The following is an 18,650-nucleotide window of genomic DNA, read 5'->3' on the forward strand; positions in this document are numbered from 1 at the left end:
AATGGGGAGATCATGACCTGAGCCAAAGTTGGACACTTAACCTACTGAGGCACCTAGATGCCCTTGCCTCTCTTTTCTTTATGGAGCTGTTGGATTTTTTCTCCCTTCAATTATTATTTGAACATGGCTTTCCTTTATAGTTAGGTATATAAAAGCTGTGTTTTAAGTTACTGGAATAGCCTCACTGCATTACATGGTATAATTTTATACCTTTATAAACACCAGTAATGCACATGTAAATGGCTGGGCTAACTTTCAGACTGCCTTTTGTCTGTGTTCTTAACAAAATGATGGACTCTAAGCTTTTGTGTCCAAATGATTTAGTCAACATTTTTTCAATATTGTAATGTTGCCATGCATTATGTCCAAGCAGTTGCCTCTGCCTGAATATGTTTCAGTGTCTTCTAAATATCTAGTTAAATATAGTGATGTAAAGATGAATTTTACATTATATTAAGTTACTATTTTTTTTAATAAATCCTTTAAAATTCGATTGAAATTTACATACTTTTAATTGTTGAAAATGTGTGAATATGGAACATGGTACAATGTGTAGTTAAAAGTATCAAAAGTCTTAAAAGTGTACGTATACATATCATTTAACTCAGAAGTTGAATATCTAGGATAATTTCTCAAGAAAATAATCAAAGATGTGTACAAATATTGAAGCACCAGAATGATTTTTTACCATTTAATAATCAAGTAATAATAGGAACTTTAACCAAAAAATGTGTACACACACACTTAATATAGGTTCTTATATAGACAGTAAATAAAGCTATATAAGAATACCTACAGGAATAAATGGTATTCAGAATGTATTGTTAAGTTAATTGTTAAAAACTTTATATATAGTATGAAACCATTGCTTTATATCTATATATTAATATATTTTCTGTATACTGACGCTCATTCAGTATACTCAGTGCTAAATCCTGTCATGTGTATTTCTCATTCATTCTCTCTTTTCTATTCTTGCTGCCATTTTGTTGTTAAAGTGGTGATAGCGAATGTTCTGCAGGCTAACATGTCAGCTGATCTACTTCAACAGTCTGTTAATCTCTATGCCATCCTTCATACTGTCTCTAACTAGCACCAATCATATAGCTATTGGGGTGGAATGTTGTTGATAAATTTATAATCTAACACAACTCTTTCATTGTGATTAAGTTATACTGTTCCAGATCATTTGCTGATAAACTTCTAACTTCTATCAACATGAATAAAATGTTAAATTTAGGGGGAGAAAGGACAATGCATAAATTTTAGAACTGAATTTTAGAATAGAAAGTACATCATTTTCACTTGAAAAGAAAAACAGTGCTGAAAATTATTTCAAGCTTAAATTTCCACATTTGTGTGTGTGTGTGTGTGTGTGTGTGTGTGTGTGTGTGTGAAGGGGAAGTTTTCCAACTACAGCATTTTGATAAGCAATAATGCACCAAACTGTAGATCAAAAATGCCAGATCAAAGCACTTAAAGGTCAGCCTGGGAGGGTCCCTGAAAGTTTCATCTCTGTCTTCTAACTTCTCAGACCTGCTATAGGATTCCTATCACCAACTTTGTTTTTGTAGCTTAGTCAACAATAAATTAAAAACAGGAAAAAACAAGTGTTATAAAATTCAGCACTGTTGGAAATGTTTATCTTATGAGAAAACAGCTTAAAAGTTGGAGGTAGTGGCATTTTTTTTTCCATTATAACTTATCTATAAGAGGCAGCACAGCCACTCTGACTTTCAGAGTGATTATCAAAATATCATCAGTACAGAAGCAAAAGAAAGGAGGGAAAAGGTTTTAATAACATTTAAAGATATTTTTCTATGAAATTCATTTCATTTTATTTCATTAATGCCAGATGTTGCAATTTAAAAATTAAATTTATATATATTTTTTAAAAGGGAAAGATAACTTTATTCTACTTGGCTTTTCTCATTCTTGACTTCCTTTGAATTCCCTGATTTCAAATATTTTTAATTATATTTCCAAAAGACTTGTAAAATAAATTAGACACAGAAAACACACATCTAATATACTGTATTTGCTGGTTTGTCTTATCACTGAAAAAATGAAACTGCATTTTACAATGTCATAAAGGAAAAGAAAAAATAAAAATCTGCAATTTTATTTTTTTTAATTTTTTTAACGTTTATTCATTTTTGAGACAGAGAGAGACAGAGCATGAATGGGTGAAGGTCAGAGAGAGAGGGAGACACAGAATCTGAAACAGACTCCAGGCTCTGAGCTGTCAGCACAGAGCCCAACGCGGGGCTCGAACTCACGGACCGTGAGATCATGACCTGAGCCAAAGTCGGACGCCCAACCGACTGAGCCACCCAGGCGCCCCTAAAAATCTTCAATTTTAAATGAAAATGCTTATTTTCTTTTTTAAAAAATATTTGTTTTGAGAGAGAGAGAGAGTGTGTGCATGAGTCAGGGAGGGGCAGAGAGGGAGGGAGAGAGAGAGAGAGAGAGAGAGAGAGAGAGAGAACCCCAAGTAGGCTCATGCTTTCAGCAGAAGAGTTGGATGTGGGATTTGATATCACGAAGCATGAGATCATGACCTGAGCTGAAATCTAAAGTCAGACACTTAACCAACTGAACCACCCAGGTGCCCAAAAATGCTTCTTATTTTGTAAGACTATTTAGCTACTATTTAAAAGCAATGAGAAAAAATTAAACAATATAGCTTATTGATTCTTGTTTTTGAAACTCATATACATTGGGTTACTTTCTGTCACCTTTGCATTACACAATATTTGTTTTCAATTTTTATCAATTAGTGTAATGAAGTATATTAAACTATAGTAACATATCAGGAAGAGGTATTCTAAAGGATGTATGTGTGTGTGTGTGTGTGTGTGTGTATGTGTGTGTATGGATATATATGGATATATATGTAATAAAGTTTATAAACTCATAACATTTCATCATGATGGTATTTGTTTGGTATGTGGAATTTTCTATATCTTGGATATGTACTCATGTCATTATTTATAATATTCTCAGTTGATAAGGTACATAAAATCAATGATAGTCTCAGATAGTCACAGATTTGTGGTTTAAATGTCATTGCACTCAAGTCTTGGAGTGAAACAAGTAAGTATAGCCAGTTTACAAGTTTGACCTCTGCAATTACTGCTCATTTACTAAGCTTTCCTGGGTGTAAATGCATTTTAAATTGCCTTTTAGTGCCAGGAATGACTTATTCTCAGCCAAATTACTCTCTTTTGGTTCATCAGTTAGATATGTATTCTGTGTAATTTAGTAGCATAAAAGTTATTCATTCCAACCTAAAAGTGTCCATCCTGGACATTGCATGTGGCCAGCTTCATCATCTTACATTATTATAAAAAATGTGTTTGTGCTACTAAAGCAAGTTCTAATGCTTATCCTTTTTAATGACTTATTCAGGTCATCAAATATAATTTCCAACTTGCTTAACCTAATTCAAGTCAGCATTTGTAGAATGTCAATTGGGTCAATACTAGCTCAGAAGGAAAAATTAAAAAATCAATGAACATCAGAGTGAACACTTTAATTTTCACTCTTTAACCTAAACCATGTTCTATATTTGGAGGACTGAATATTAAAGACTCACTTTAAAATATTTAGTCTTCAGAAGTGTCACTAATCTATACAACTCTCTGCCACCACTATAGGGGGACCTATACAACAGTAGTTGTACCACTTCCTGGTACTGGTAACAAGATTTGACATTGTTTTTCCTATGGTTTAGAGATTAAGTATAGCGTCAAAGGATGAATTGCACAGCATTTTTAAAGGAAGGTTTTCTGAGGGACAATGCTGAGCTTACAGATTTCCAGTGAAGCTACTGTATATCTAATCTTATATTCCAGCTGGCCAAATGACTGTGAATTTAAAAATCAAGAAATTTTTAATCAAAGAACTGGAATTGACAAGGAAAACTGAGAGTAAACGCTATGATTTTTTGTGGGAGAAGCAAAAGACCCCAGTGTTATTATGAATGTTATCAGATTTTATGATCTTTTTGGATAAAGGTGAAGTATATATAAATTTCAAGCAAATAATAGTAATAAAGACCTTCAATTATATTCCTTTACAGGAAAAATTTTCTATAGAGAAGCTTACTACTGATTATTTAGGAACAGAATAATTATTAAATCCTACTCTGCATGAAAGCCATTATTAGAAGTTTGGTTTGATATAGGGAAAAAAATTCTCTCTCTCACCATATCTAGGTATCATATGTGTATATATACATATGATACCTATATATGGTTTCTTTCTTTCTTTCTTTCTTTCTTTCTTTCTTTCTTTCTTTCTCTTTCTTTCTTTTCTTTCTTTTTCTCTTTCTGTCAGTCTTTCTTTCTTTTCTTCCCTTCTTTCACCTATTGTTTGTTATCTGTCTTCTTTCACTAGAATAAAAGCTCCATTAGGGCCTAAATCTTTGCTTTGCTCAGAAAAGTATCTCTAGGAGCTTGAATAGTGCCTGTCACACTATAGACATTCAATAATGTTGAATAGGGATGTCTGGGTGGCTCAGTTGGTTAAACATGATCTCACCATTCATGAGTTTGAGCCCTGTATCGGGCTCTGTGCTGACAGCTCAGAGCCTGGATCTTCCTTCAGATTGTGTGTCTCCCTCTCTCTCTTCCCCTTCCCCACTCACACTCTGTCTCTGTCTCTCTCTCTCTAAAAAATAAACAAACATTAAAAAAAAATGATGTCGAATAAATGAGTGATTTTTATTTATTTATCTTTTTAGAAAGAGAGAGAAGATGAGTGGGGGAGAGAGGCACAGGGAGAGATAGAGAATCTTAAGCATGCTGCATGCTCCATGCTCAGCATGGAGTCCATTGCAGGGCTTGATCCCATGGCCGTGGGATCATTACCTGAGCCAAAATCAAGAGTTAGATGCTCAACCGACTCAGCCACCCAGGTACCCCAATAAATGAGTGATTTTTAATTTGAACCCAAAATACTTAGGATTAAAATACATAAGACATATTTAATCTGAAATGTTTCTTTCAATTTGTAAAAATATACATAAAAGTCACTCAGTAGACTGAAGAAATAGATATCACAGAGGAATTCAGACATATAATAGAGCTCTCATACATTCATCAAGATATTTAATGAAAAAGTGCATTTGTCTTATTGGTCAGTTGCCTAATAAAGAAGTAATGCAACATGATTCTTTTTCTTTTTTTTTTTTTACTTTTTTTTTTTTTTTAGAGACAGAGAGACAGAGCACTGGTCGGGGAAGGATAGAGAGAGAGATGGAGGCAGAATCCAAAGCAGGCTCCAGGCTCTGAGCTGTCAGCACAGAGCCTGATGTGGGGCTTGAACTCACAAACCGTGAGATTATGACCTGAGCCAAAGTCAGACGCTTAACTGATTGAGCCACCCAGGCGCCCCAATGCAACATGATTCTACATATAAATTCTGTTTGTGATTTTCTCAGCAGAATAAACTGGTCTGAAAAAGTAACAGAGATATTTCAATATCTGTTAAGACAATGAATGCATGACAAACTTAACACTTCCTTTGTTCATGATAGCATTAAATAAAGGAAATTTATTCCCAATGTTAAATTTGTAGCCAGTGGTGTGGTTAATTAAGAGAAAATGTCAATGGAACTTAACATTGTCACAGGATAATGGTTCCTGCTGCTAGATATATGTCAAGAGAAAGATAAATAAGATGAAGTGATTTATTAAGCAGTGCCACACTCCAGGCAATGCATTTCTAGAGGATTATAGTTCTCCTTGGGTGGTGATGTAAGGCAGAGGACTAAAGACTAAGTGGCCTTACTCTTTGAATAGTATAACAATAGTATAGAAATATGGTGCTTGCAGACAGTCCTGCTGACATAGCAAAATTACTTTACATTCAGAAAGAAGAGACCATCATGATGTTAGAAGGATCTGAGGTAGAATCGAATACCATCAACAATTCTTCACAACTTTGCTGATAATTATGTGAATCATACTATTTCAAAATTTGAAAGCCAAAAAAATTAGGATCACCTCCACTTAAAATATATACTTTTCAAAAAATTCTATTTCAGGCAATGAATGATTATTGCTTTAGGAACTTAGTAACTTTTCTCAGCAAAGACTGTATTAAAATAATATTTTGGAAGACATCCAAAAACCTTTTATTCCTTCTCAGTAATTTCAATACTATGATTTATTTTTAGATTGCTCATATTGATCAAGTGATATTATAGACAGTTTTAATTTAGAATCAACCTTGTGAATACTGGAATGGCATATTCTTTGCTTTATCTCACAAATTTAACTCACAATACTATGTGCTTTGGTTTTCTCAGATCAAAGTCACAAATTTCACTAGTTACTTGGAAATTGTTTTCATCTTAAAATTAACCTTATATCTGGTGTTATGTATACCAGTGCTGCAATAATACAAACAAATTGGAATGTATACTTACATACATTATTGATAACTTTCCTATACATCATATTGTATTTCAAAAGTATCTATAATATAAGCATTACTTATATTTAACAATGAAACCAGAGTTCAGCAATTCTCTTAAGTTTAAAGGAATTCTACCAGTGAATTCAAAATTTTAGCATAGTATTTAAGATAGGTTATATTTATGTATAATAGACAAAGTTGTTTTCAGTTTTATCAATACCTTAAACAATTAAATCGTTACTGACATAGCAAAAGAATGAAACTGGACCATTACCTTACACCATATACAAAAACTAAATCAAAATGGATTAAAGACTTGAATGTGAGACCCGAATCCACAAAACTCCTCGAAGAAAACATAGGTGGCAAACTTCTTGACATTGCTCTTGGCAATGATTTTTTGGATTTGACACCAAAACAAAGGCAACAAAAGCAAAAATAAACAAGTGAGACTATATCAAATTAAAAGGCTTCTGCACAGCAAAGGAAAGCGTCAACAAAATGCAAAGGTAATGAATGTACTGACTGGGAGAAAATAGCTGCAAATCATATATCTGATAAGGGACTAATACCAAAATATATATAAAAAACTCATACAACTCAACAGAAAAAAAAAACAATGCGATTAAAAAATGGGCAAAGGATCTGAATAGACATTTTTCCAAATAGACACATGCAAAGATGCTCAATATCACTAATCATCAGGAGGATGAAAATTAAAAAACACAATGAGATACCACCTCACACCTGTTAGAATGGCTATTATCAAAACGATGAAAAGATTTGTTGATGATGAAAGGATTGGCAAGGATGTGAAGAAAAGGGAACACTTGAGCTCTGTTGGGAGGAATGTAAACTGGTGCAGCCACTCTGGAAAACAGCATGGACTTTACTAAAAAAATTCAAAACAGAACTACCATGTGATCCAGAAATTCCACTTCTGGGTATTTATCCAAAGAAAATGAAAACACTAACTTGAAGACATGTATGTACCCCCACGTTCACTGCAGCATTATTTACAATAGCTAAGATACAAAAACAACCTTAGTGTCCATTAAGGCAGATGAATGGGTGAAGAAATACATATATATTAATATACGTATTTATTTTAAGTTTTAATATATATATATATTTTCCATTCTTTCCATTGTATACACTGGAATATTATTCACCATGGAGAAGAATGAAATCTTGCCATTTGCAACAACATGGATAGACCTTGAGGACATTATTCTAAGTGAAATGAGTCAAACAGAGAAGGGCAAATACCATATGGTCTCACCTACATGTGGAATCTAAAAAACAAAACAAATGATAGGTGCCTGGGTAGCCAGTTGGTTAAGCATCTGACTTCAGCTGAGGTCATGATTCCACTGCTCACAGGTTCAGGCCCCACATGGGGCTCTGTGCTGACAGCTTGGAGCCCAGAGTGTACTTCAGATTCTGTCTCTGTCTCTCTGCCCCTCCCCTGCTCAAGCTCTGTCTCTCTGTATCTCTCAAATATAAATAAAAACATTTAAAATTTTTTTTTAAAACAAAACAAATGAAAAAAAACTGAACATTCAGATACAAAGGATAGATTGGTGGTTGTCAGAGATAGTGTGGGCCAAATGGTTGAAAGAGGGCAAAAGGTACAAACTTCTAGTTATAAAATAAGTAAGTCATGGGGAGGTAATGTACAACATGGTGATTGTAGTTAATCTCATCAAAATTGGGTAACTATGTGCACATATTAACTAGACTTATTGTGGTGATCATTTCACAATATATACAAATTATCAAATCATTATGTTGTATACTTGAAACTAATATAATGTATGTCAATTACACCTCAATAAAAATTGTTAAATATTATTGGTTTCAATACTGGTATTTTGAGTGTAATAAACAAAAATTGAAGTATAATCATGATCATGATCATGATCATCATTATCATTTCAATTCTGGAATGGGTCCAAATGGTTCTAAACTGCCATCAATGGCACTTTGTGAATATTGATTAGTTTTGGAAAATTAGCCTTCTATATGATGCTCATACTCCATTTTGTGCTAATTTAGTTACAGATTTCAGGACATAATTCCAAATACAAAACACATATTTACATAGTTCTTATTAGATTAGCTCCCCTCAATGAAACAATCTTCTTAAAAGAGGTAATATGCAAACTGGAAGCATCCTGAATCAAAATTTGTAATTCCATTCAATTTGGGTGCACTAATTTGTTATGTTTTTGGCCCTGTTAGGCTACCATTTATCACAAATACATGTAATAATGATGTACTTACACAGGAAAAAATGTTTTAATTTTTCATATCTGGTCAAATGACAAAGTTACTATGAACTTGTTAGTATATGGCTTTTACTATAAGCACTTTTATTAGCTGGATTAGTTTTCCTAATATATTTCTATATGCCTAATTATAATATGCTTCTTTAAAAGAATCCTTATTTTCTGAGGTAACTGTGAGTGTATAAAGCATTAAACAGTGTGGTTGATTCTATCTCTTGCTGTGGTCTGAAAAAATGGTGAGGTAATTATAATTATAACGGTGAGTGCCTATTTTATGTCATTCACGAAGTTTTAAGTGTTTTATATCCATGAACTATTAAGTTTTCAAATACCTGATGAAGTAGGCAATTATTATTTGGGGAACCGAGGCACCTAGAGGTTAAGCAACTTATCCAATGTCATATAGCTAGTAAGTGGTAGATAGAGGATCTAAAACTGAACTGTATCTCATGGAAACAGAAAGATAAGAAAATATTTCTCTAGTTAGATATTGATATTATGGAGTCATACAATTTTACAGCTAAAAGAAAAAAAATTAGATAATCTAGCACTTTATTCTATAGATCAGAAAGCGAAGATAAAGCCAGTTAATTGGACAATTCATTTCTTCCATTGTCACTATGCAAAAAATTGGTTCGTAGTCTGTGTTCCTCATTTTGATAGGTCATGACTTGGTATGTATTTGACTAAATTGCAGTGTGCCAAACAGCAGCATATCTGTCAACCCCAAGCCCATGATGACTTGTGCTTTCCTCAACATGATAATTACGATTCTACGACGGAGCTATGTTTATTAGTCTGTTTCTTTTGTACACTGAAAGCTTCGTGAAGACACACACCATGCTGTCCTACTCATCCTTCTGATTAGACAAATAATTCTTATTTAATATATAAACGGATATTTCCTAGAGAATAAAGAATTTAAAATAGTAAAGGCAGAAGAAATACTTTCAGTACATGCTAACATAGAGCTTTAACAATGGACATAAATATTAACAGCTAGAAAAGAACTGAAGCAGAGAGGACAAACTGTGTGGCTGTTCCAAATGGATTGCTAATTTAGAGTCCAAGAGACAGAGTTGTGAATATAAAGAGACTCTATAAATTTTGGGCACAGCCACAAATCCAAGAGCAATTTTACGGGTCCATAGTGTGGAAATATGGATCATGCATTGGTCTTTTGTTAAATCTCAATATAAAAAAAGAACAATTGTCATCAAGAAATGTAGCTTACAAATAAGAGATGCTATTATATATGAGGACATAGGTAACGTGAATTTATACTTTATATTACACATTGCAATTTCTCTGCCTTAAAATTGTGAACAATTAAAGCAAAGGCTATGCCACATTCGAGAGTATTTAACAAGAGTACCAGAGGACTTTTTTACTCATCAATATGTAAACCAGAGATGATAGCTGCCTTATACGTATGCATATTAGAGCTAGATTGAATTCTAAGAGTCTTAATTTTCAAAATATGCTGATATTGTTTTTTAAAGCTGGGATCAATTTCCCATGTTTTTATAGCCATCATTATTAAACTTCTAAATACATATCCATAGGTGAATGGGAAATATGATTCAGGTCAAACAAAAATTGAATTTCCAAATTTGTATTCTAAACTGATGGTCTCTATTACCACCCATAGTCTTTTGATCCCAATATTTTAAGTTTGATAAATCCTAAATCACCTTTAGGATACATTTATATTTGGTGATGTCGGACCCTATTCTTTTTTTTTTAATTAAAAAATGTTTTGAAGTTTTACTTATTTATTTTGAGAGAGAGAGAGAGAGAGTGAGAGAATAAGCAGGGGAGGGGCAGATAGAGGGAGAGAAAACCCTAAGCAGACTCCTTGCTGTCAGCGTGGATCCTGATACAGGGCTTGAACTCAGAACTGTGAGACCATGACCTGAGCTGAAATCAAGAGTTGGACACCTAACCCACTGAGCCACACAGTGCCCCTGACCCTATTGTTATGACTTAAGCTGAAGGGTATTGGAATATGATACTGTAAATACTGAGAGCTACAATGATGTCAATGCTATTTTAAAGGGCTTGTAACATCTCCTTTTTCATCACTTAAATTTAGAGTTTTAGGGCACCTGGGTGGCTCAGTCGGTTAAGCATCCTACTGTTGGTTTCCACTCAGGTCATGATTTCATGGTTCCTGAGTTTGAGCCTGCATGGGGCTCTGCACTGACAGTGTGGAGCTTGCTTGGGATTCTCTCTCTCTCTCCCTCTCTCTGCCCCTCCTGCCCTCTCTCTCTCTCAATATAAATAAACTTTAAAAAAATTTACATTTTGGGGGCACTAGGGTGGCTTAATGGTTGAGCATGTAACTTGGGCTCAGGTCATGATCTCGCAGTCTGTGAGTTCCAGCCCTGTGTTGGTCTCTGTGCTGACAGCTCAGAGCCTGGAGCCTGTTTCAGATTCTGTGTCTCCTCCTCTCTCTCTGCCCCTCCCCAACTCATGCTCGCTCTCTCTCTCTCTCTCTCTCTCTCTCTCTCAAAAATAAATAAAAATTAAAAAAATACAGGTTTTTAAAAATACGTTTTTTCTTACAGCACTTTGGAGAAAACCAACTCAGAATATCTTAAAATCACTCTTCAGGTTTTTTGTTATTTGTTTTTTGTTTTTAAGGTCTCTCAGGAAATGACTCCTTTGTTTTGTTAAATACTAAAACAATGCTTTTAATTATTGTTTGCATTCTTTTTTAAATTTTTTTAAAATGTTCATTTTTTTTTTTTGAGAGAGTGAGAGAGAGAGAGAGACAAAGACAGACAGAGTGTGAGTGGGGGAGGGACAGAGGGAGGGAGACACAGAATCTGAAGCAGGCTCCAGGCTCTGAGCTGTCAGCACAGAGTCTGACATGGGGCTAGAACCCAGGAACTGTGAGATCATGACCTGAGCCGAAGTCGGATGCCTAACTGACTGAGTCACCCAGGCACCCCCCCTTTTTTTTTTAAATTTTTTTTAATGTTTACTTTTTTTTAAATTTTTTTTTTAACGTTTATTTATTTTTGAGACAGAGAGAGACAGAGCATGAACGGGGAGGGTCAGAGAGAGGGAGACACAGAATCTGAAACAGGCTCCAGGCTCTGAGCTGTCAGCACAGAGCCCGACGTGGGGCTCGAACTCACGGACCGCAAGATCATGACCTGAGCCGAAGTTGGCCGCCTAACCGACTGAGCCACCCAGGCGCCCCTATGTTTACTTTTTTTTGAGAGAGAGAGACAGAGAGAGAGAGAGACAGTGTGAATCGAGGGAGGGACAGAGAAAGGGAGACACAGAATCTGAAGCAGAATTATAGTTTGCATTCTTAAATAGTTCAAAGTAGTCAAGAAAATATTGTTTACACCAGTTCTTGTTTTATAAGCATTTTATAAGTAGAGGTATGATTTGTGCCTCATTCTTTGGTTACTTTCAACTCTTCAAAAGCCCAGTTTAGCATGAGAAGGGATTTTCTGGCTCAAATCATGAAGAGCTGATATTAAGAAATGAAATTTGGGGGCATATTACATGCACATAATTCATGGAATAATTGCTTAGGAGTCCATTACTGTTCATTGGAAATGTAAACCAATGGATTCCCGTCTTAGCATCATCACATTGTTGTCTAGTCATACAAATTACTAATTCCTCACACCCATAAAGATAGACTTAGAACAGTATCTGAGAATGTGAAAATTCAACTTTTTTTTTTCTTTAGTGGTGAATTCTGGTGATAAAAAGAAAGAAAATGAGCACCTTGTCATGTTTTAAATCAGCATGGGGAAATTCTCAAGTGGATGTGACAGCTCTCAGAATGCTTGGCGCTCCCTTCGTTAAGGACTGTCAGTCATAGTTAGCAACAACAGAGATGTTGTTTGAACCTAAATAAAAATTACAGAGAGCTTTTTTGAGTTAATATCTGTAAGAACAGAACATAGAAGAAATTTGTCTCTATAGCCCAGTTAGCCTGTCACTGGGAATTACTCTCATTTTCCCTGTGTTCATTAGGGTCAGTAAACAGCAGAGCTAGCCAATATCATTTTTGTTATATTCAAATTGAATGTGAAATAGCAGATAACATTACAAAGGAATAGCTTTAGCTACCACATTATAAGGTTTGAATCCTTTGGGGTTTTGTGACTAGGACATTGATAAATTTCATATATTTGACATCTACACTATTAAAATGGATGTCTTTTTTGAGTTATTCTTCTATGCAAAGTTTTAAAGAGATGCTCTCTCATCAACAAGCTCTTTAGTTGCTTAATTTGATAGAGAAGAATGTCTGACTCTTCTTTTAATGGAAATGAGAAAGTTGTGATTCTCTGTAACACTACAATCCATCTGGCAGTGGAAAGAACTATTTTCTTCAAAATATTGTTCTGGGATCTCAAAGACCGTGGTTTTCCTCTCCTGTTAACTCTTGTGCAGGAGCCATCAAGCTATCTTCTACTATTCCTAAAGGCCCCCTTTCTATTCACCACTGGCATCTGTGGAGCTATTTGATCTTTAAGAAAGCTATCAAAGGAATTTTCCTTCTTTATTCTTTCCAATAATTCTGTCTGCTCTTCTCATCAGAAGTGTTTTCTGTTTTTGTTTTTGTTTTTTTTTTTTTTGTTTTTTATGTTTGTTTGGTTTTTTTTGGTCCCATTTGGCTGTGGCCGATTTTGCTGGTTCCTAGCATTCCTGAAAGAACTGTGTCTTTCTTATTTATGACCTAGATCTCAAAGCATCTAGGTTGGGCACAATACACAGCATACCCAAGAAATAGTTATTAAACCGGTTAATGTAGTTCATTCCTTGTTTTCCTTTTGTCCCTGGCATATCGTTGGTACTTAATATATGCTTGTTGGTAAATAAACATATGGAATAGCTTCAAATATTTTGCAGGACTGTAAGTATTCATACTTCATAGATCAGACAAAACCATGTGAGGCAAACTCTGAAATTTCCCTTTGCAAATAAACAGGAAACAGAACTACATACAACCACGTGTGTGAAAAAGTCACAGAGCACCCTTCGCTCCAGCCCAGGTGAAATTGAGAGTCACTGCCCATAAACTAAACATAAGGATCTTCAAAAATCAAACCCTAGTTGTTTAAGTATTTGATTGCAGAGAGATGCACATAGACACGGAAATAAAAGAAGATATAAAATGACAACAAAACTTGAATAAAATTGGTCTCTCATTCATGCATTTCACTATCTAATTCACAAGCTCTAATGTTCCAGCCAAACAGATGTACCAAGTTTATCTCTATAATGGGCTATACTGCTTTTGCACAGTTGGATTCCCTGAGCTGTTTTTCCAGAATGCTTTGAAGTTACATATTTTTTTAAAAAGTCAGAATTAGTAAACAACTCACATATATTTAACATTTTTCTTTTAGTGGTCCCTAAATTCTTTTTTCAGAAATTTATGTGATAATACATAAAAATGCTTTTTAGCCCTACTCAATCTTGTCTACTGATTCAATAAAGACTGTAATTCTGAATAACAGCTGTACTTCTTAAAAAGACTATGTTTTTATTGAAAATTATACCTAATTTTAACTACATTGCCTGTGCATGGACACTGTCATTGACTGATTCTTTTTTCATAGGCTTTAGGAGCATTTTCTTGATTTATTTTTAATCAAAATGTAAAGATGCTCTCTGTATCTTTTAATGAATTCACCTTTCATTGTTAGGAAGTGGAAGAATAGCAGCATTTCAAAGATGAAGTAGTTAATCATATGCAATTCAGCATTATCCATCACTAAGAATTTGTATAAATGCACAATCAACCTATAGGCTGTACAATTCATTTAAAGGCCCAGTTAGGATGGAAAAGTGCTTAACCTATTTGTAACTTTTGATATCTGTATCATGCTTACAGAACTAGAAAAGCCTGGTAGCCATATGGGTAATTTTACTTATCTTTTTCTCTTTAATGTGCTCCAAAAATTACAAGAATTTGGCTACCAGAGGCAGAGTTCAGAAAGCATATCAACATCCTCAAAAATAAAGTTCAATGAATTGGAGACCTTATTCAAAAGTTCTGTATCTTATCTACTCAATAAAATACATCAGTAGAGACATTCTGAGTAACTTCTTGTTAGGTTTAGGGAGTTTAGACCATTGGGGAACAGATTATAATCTAATAAGCACAATATTGCAGTTAACTCCATTCTTGGTTTAATTAGCAATTTAGCATGTAGTTATTCACTTAGTTGATCGGTTTGCATTTATCAAACACTTAATATATATAAGACCCTGAACTATAGGCAAAGGGATGATAAAGATAAATAAGACACTGTTTTGTGCTCAAAGGACTCAGGTGGAGACAAATGGGGGGAGGGGAAAGGCAATTACACCATATTTTATAAGTGCTATGATAAATATATCTTCAGAAGCATAGAAGATGGTCCTTAATCCCACTAAACATTTCCTAAAAGAAGTGAAAGCAAAGCAAGAATTAGAGGATGCATAACAACTTGCCATATGAAAGCAGTGAGTGGGAATAGAGATTAAGCAGCTTAGTAATAAGGCATTTCAGGAACTGAAAAGAGTAGAAGCAATTGCAGAGAGTCATGACACAATCTTGTGTTCAAGGGACAAAAGCTGTTTGGAGTAACTGGAGAATTAGATGTGATGCATGAGTGGTAAGAGATGAGAATTGAGCACCGGACAGGAGCCTACTGGTGGAATATTGTTCATGTTCTAAATAGCTTTTAAACTGTGGGCAGTGGGGGGCGCCTGGGTGGCTCAGTCGGTTAGGTGGCTGACTTCGGATCAGGTCATGATCTCGTGGTCCATGAGTTCGAGCCCTGCGTCGGGCTCTGTGCTGACAGCTGAGAGCCTGGAGCCTGTTTCAGATTCTGTGTCTCCCTCTTTCTGACCCTCCCCCGTTCATGCTCTGTCTCTCTCTGTCTCAAAAATAAATAAACGTTAAAAAAAATTTTTTTTTTAAACTGTGGGCAGTGGGGAGCCAAAGGAAGTATTTAAAGAATGGAAATTATGTGGTTAGCTCTCCCTGATAGCAAAAACCTAGCTATAAAGTATGTGGGGCATATATTTGCAGGGGACAAAACTGAAATATAAAGATCCTGAGAAATGAGTTAGGCCTAATCTTGAGAGCAGTGTAGACTTCTCTGTGTAGGTGAGACAAGATTTCCACTTCTAGAAATATTTAGAAGGTAAAATTCACAGGACTTGATTATGGTTGGATATAAGGGACAGAAGGAAGAAGAAATCAAAACTATTTTCAAAGTTTCTAACCTGATTATCTGAGTAGTTAGTAATGCATCAGCTTGAATAGAGAATATGAGAGGCTACAAAGCTTTAAAGTATAAAATAAATTCAATTTTTTGGCATGTTGGAATTCACGGTACTTCTGCTATATCCAGAGCAGCTGGATATACAAAACTAAAAGAATGGATGATGCAGATGTGGTGGTCAATTGGAAATTGATGGTTATTAAAACCATATACAGAAAATTGGATGGATTGGGAAGAAGTGAGGTGAAAACAGAGGTTAATTACATCTAACTATACCAACTTCTATTTTTAGTCAGTGCTCATATCTGTCAATGTCTCCTATCTCTCCTCATTTATGGACAACTTTGGCACGTGGCTCATTTTCCTCCAAGCAGACCATAATTGCAGATGGCTCATCCAATGCTCTAGGCTCTCAGTTCCTTGATCAGCTTTAAAGTCTTTCAACAACTCTTAACCTCAGGAATCCATAAATAAAAACTTCAAACTCTCTCACACTGATGTTTCCACTTTTGTCTTTGGCCTCATCAAGAACCCTATTCTCTCTTACTACTACTCTATTACTCTCCAGGCTACTCTTACTGCATTCTCATTATTGGTATTTCTAATTTTTTATTCCTCCATGTACCATAAGAACTACCATTTAAATCATTATCTTTCCAATAATCTAAAATCATTTGCCTTGTTATACATTTTCCATGTGCCTCACTATCCACAGCTGAATCTAATCAGTTTTTGTTTTTTATTTGGTAAATAATTATGTGATCCTTATAGAAGTTATTGTATCTAAGAATTTCATAATTTTTAGCCATTTTAAATCTTGTAACAAAGCCATATGATGGGCACAACCGGTACGTTGCCTGCAAGAGGAACTCAAACTGTCATACAAGTTTGTGATCCCCAATCTGCATTGTAATATTCGTCTGTTTTATTGACTCTTTTTTCTCTTTTTGGAATGCTCTCTATGGAGAAATTAACTATCGTGCTGTGAGAAAGGCCAAACTATACCATGAAGAGAGACCACAGAAGAAAATTGAAGCTACAAGCCCTCAGTCAGCATCAGCCACCAGACATGTAAGTGAAATGCACAAGCCTACAGATGAGTTCATCTTCAGACTTTAAGTCGTCTAGTTGAGTCCTCAGACATCACTGAGTAAAGACAAGCCATCCTTTGCTGGAAGTCGAGCTACCCAGCCTGTGTGGCAAAGCCTGGGCTGTGAATGGATTGGTGACTGCAAGGCGGCCCACCGACAGTGAAGCTTCTTGTCCTCCCGCTTTTAGGTAGTTTGGTCTTAAAACTACCTGGGGTATTGTCTGTTGGGGAATTGCCCTCAGCAGGCCCCCTGGGAAAAGAACCATTAGGGAAGAAAATAAGGTTCCGCAAGAAATTGTGCGGACTTAACGTTTGGCCCTTGCCATCCCCATGGAGACTCCTCTACTTACAGGAAGGATAGCCTCATGCATTTGCCAGCAAAAGCAGCCAATGAAGGAGAGACATATGGATCCGAAAGCCCCACTCCGGTAACTAAGGAGTGTATCTATGGACACAGGTCACTCTGACCCCTAGGCCCACCTGGCCCCCAGGAGGCATTCCAGATGATGATTGAACCTAGTCGGTTAAAGCTACAGAATGGTTCATTGGTTCCTAGGTGCATTGTCTCTCTGAGAATGTATAAGGCGTGGGTTTCTAAGGCCCTCTTGGCCCCCTTCTTGGAACCTCGGACCCAGGCGAACCCTTTTGTTCTTTAAAACCACGAATGGTTCAGGGAAACAACTAAGAGGTCATGCCCCTGTAACTGTTCCACTTGAGATGTTGAGAGATAAATGGCCCTTCGTGAAAACAGCAAAGCAAGAACTTTATAAATTATAAACATAGATATATAATAAAAACAATAAAAGAGATTAATCAATAAGCAAAGGGCAGGAGGGGACGTTATGACAAAACAATCATGTTATTCCTTACTGAGAGATTATACAAAGGAACAATTTTAGAATTGGGTAATGTTAGAAAAACATAGATGACGTATGTTACAAGGAAATCACTAGCAAATATAATGCCATGTTTACTGCAATAAATCGGCCAGTTCAACACACTGCTGTTGTTTGTGTCCATTTTTATTTTAGTTTTTTATTTTAGTTTCTTATTTTAGCTTTTTATTTTAGTTTTTTATTTTTATTTTTGTTTTGTTTTATTTTCACTTTTTTGCTGACGCCATTCATCCTTCTGGAACCCCTGGACCTGCTGGAGCTGGACTCCGGCAACCCTTCCAATGTCTTGTCTAAACTTCTGACCCACAGAATTGGTAGAGGAACTTGTTATGTAGCTATAGTCACTGGAATATTACCTATAGCAAAGTTTATTGCTAAATCCAGCAAATATCTTTCAAGTCTTAATTTTACTTGATTTTTTGAAATGTTTAACATAGTCAACCAAACCCTACATATTTAAATACTCTCTTTATTTTGTATGTATATCACTGCATACTATACGCGGTGCTTGGATCTTTCTCATCATTCCTTGTCAGTTACCACGGAAAGCCCATCTACCCATTCCTTTCCTTAGGGCTCTGTCCACGGCCCTCTCTGGGCCAGTGGTCTCAATCAGGAGTATGAAGATGAGAACAAATACTCAAATTTAATGGAAGATCTAATAGCAAGTGTGAATAAAAAATATGATGCT

General features: G+C 35.4%; 1 protein-coding gene across 1 annotated transcript in view; it reads right to left on the reverse strand.

The window, feature by feature from the left end:
* GRID2 (glutamate ionotropic receptor delta type subunit 2) overlaps window positions 1-18,650 on the reverse strand; it is a 1,419,162-nt gene that overhangs the window by 270,460 nt on the left and 1,130,052 nt on the right. The gene's annotated exons all lie outside the window — the stretch shown is intronic.

The sequence above is a fragment of the Acinonyx jubatus genome, chromosome B1, assembly GCF_027475565.1.
Source record: "Acinonyx jubatus isolate Ajub_Pintada_27869175 chromosome B1, VMU_Ajub_asm_v1.0, whole genome shotgun sequence".
NCBI classification, from domain to species: Eukaryota; Metazoa; Chordata; class Mammalia; order Carnivora; family Felidae; genus Acinonyx; species Acinonyx jubatus.